This window comes from Medicago truncatula, chromosome 1 (genome assembly GCF_003473485.1).
Source record: "Medicago truncatula cultivar Jemalong A17 chromosome 1, MtrunA17r5.0-ANR, whole genome shotgun sequence".
Classification (NCBI taxonomy): domain Eukaryota; kingdom Viridiplantae; phylum Streptophyta; class Magnoliopsida; order Fabales; family Fabaceae; genus Medicago; species Medicago truncatula.
Genome location: NC_053042.1, coordinates 16,494,115 through 16,496,411, shown reverse-complemented (window position 1 = coordinate 16,496,411; position 2,297 = coordinate 16,494,115). Strand labels below are relative to the sequence as shown.

The window sequence follows — 2,297 nt, the reverse complement described above, 5'->3', positions numbered from 1 at the left end:
AGGGACCATTGACATATTCTCTACCATTATCACACTGAATATTGTTAACTTCTCGATGAAATTGAGTTTTAATATATGCTTTTAAATATTCAAAAGTTGGAAAAACTTGCGATTTTTGTGAAATTGGGAAAGTCCACAAGAAATTCGAATAGTCATCCAAATAGAGCACATAATATTTATGACTGGAAGTGCTCAATACGGGAGATGTCCATACATCACTATGTAATATATCAAATGGCATAAAAGTAGAGTTATATGAGTCAATAAATGACATTTTTAACATGTTTACCAAGAGGACAAGAATGACAAAAAGTTGAATTTATTTTTGAATTAGGAATAAGAGAATCTAAAATAGATGCTCCTGGGTGACCCAAACGGTCGTGCCAAACAGAGGTGGATAAAGCTGCAAACTCGGAAGGAAAACCAGTCTTATTTTTGGTTACATTGGTGATAGGATATAGCTGGCCTTGACTCTCACATCTCATTAGAACCATCCCCGTCTGAAAATCCTTCACAGAAAAACCAAACGGATCAAATTCAACAGAAACATGGTTATCGGTAGTGAATTTACGAACGGAAATTAAATTTTTAATCAATTTTGGTGCATGAAGGACATTTGATAAAGCTAGTAGAGGATGAGGGGGATGTAAGTTAGCATTTCCAAAACCATGAATCGGAATAGAATGGCCATTTCCTACGACAATACTATTATTTTTGCTCAAATTAAAATAAGATGAGAGATTACCATTTGTAGATGTCATGTGAGATGTTGCTCCAGTGTCCATATACCAGGAAGGGTCAGACTGAGCAAGATGTAGAGTATGAAGAGCCGCTTCAATATCTGTCAGGCTTGGTCCAGTGGCAGTAAAAGCAGTAGGTTGGGGTTTTGGTCCAAGAATACCAGATTGTTGTTGTTTTGGGCCAGCGTTGGGTTTAGCCCAATAAGATGGGTAAGGGCATGAAGGAGGAGCCCAAGGGTATTGTTGCCAAGGAAATTTTTGCTGCCATTGAGGATACTGACCACGTCCTCCACCGCCGTAGTTCTAAGATCCACCCGAGCCACCACCGCCGTTGTTACTGCGACCACCTCTACCAGAGTTCTTCCCCTTGTTACCGCGGTTACTGTTTCTACCCCGGTTGTTGTTGTTGCCGCGATTGCTGTTGTTATTGTTGTTGAGAGGGTATCACACGGGATTGACAGGAGAGGCAGAGGGAGATGAGTTTGCATCTTCTGATTTCATAAGTAAGGCCGTCGGAGATGATTGGTTGCCGGATTCGCGTGCAACGCGTTGAATCATGGTGGATTCTTCTAATTCCAGTCGGGGTTTTGCCGTTTCAAACGTCGGCAAGGGATCGTGTTGTTGAATGTATGTAACGAAACTTGCATACGAATCTGTCAGTCCATAAATCATTTTCAACACGAGACGAGTGTTGTTGACCGGAGAATCAACATTTGAGAGTTGATCTGCGAGGAGTTTCAGGCGATTGCAGTATGCTTTTGTTGACTGGAAATCATCCAAGTCTGTGTTGGTGTATTGATGTTCGAGGTGGACTACTCTCGAATGCTTGTTATCTTGAAACATAGTAGCAATTCTTTTCCAACAACTTTCAGCAGTATCATTGATTACCAGAATGGAGCTGAGAATATCCTAGGTTACAGTGGCATACATCCACTGCAAATCGACCGCGTCGAGACATTTCCAGAGAGCGGGATCATTTTTCTTTGTTGCTTATGCTGTTTGTTTTTCTTTTTCATCGGTGGGAGGGATGATATGATCAAACACGTTATGAACACAAGCTTGAACTTGAAACAACGCATACCATGAGAGAAATGATCCCGGTGAGAGTGGGTGTGAAACAAGAGCATAAGCTTGAAACAAGAGCAACCAACAAAGATCATTATCCAACGTGATTGGAATGATGGATTTCACGTTGGTGATTGCAAAAGCAGGTTGGAATTTGGGTTGTTGGGTTGCTGCTTCAGATGTTGTGGCTGCCATGGCTGCAGCAGGTAAGGGATAGTTTGAGTGGTGCGGAAGAAGTTGAGTGGTGGCTAGGAGAGAAGGCTGATCGAAAACCTAGCTGATGATACCATATAGGAAAATATTTCGATATCTTTTATTGATCATCAACATGTAATATATACAGGAATTACAATTGCATAATGGGAAAACTAATTATGCCTAGTTATGCCTAATCAATGTAAATATTCTTTTGACTTTTATCTCATTAATGTACAATATTTATTCGAAATATAGAGTATATGATGTTATGTTCTGTCACTAACCACAATTGCA

At 40.4% G+C, this 2,297-nt stretch overlaps 1 long non-coding RNA gene across 1 annotated transcript; it reads right to left on the bottom strand.

Annotated features, from left to right (window-relative positions):
* Nucleotides 1-303: 303 nt before the first annotated feature.
* LOC120580591 (uncharacterized) lies at nucleotides 304-2,083 on the bottom strand. The gene is made up of 2 exons (XR_005646354.1): nucleotides 746-2,083; nucleotides 304-509 (listed from the first exon to the last, which is right to left on the bottom strand). It is a non-coding gene; the product is annotated as an uncharacterized lncRNA (long non-coding RNA).
* Nucleotides 2,084-2,297: the final 214 nt, after the last annotated feature.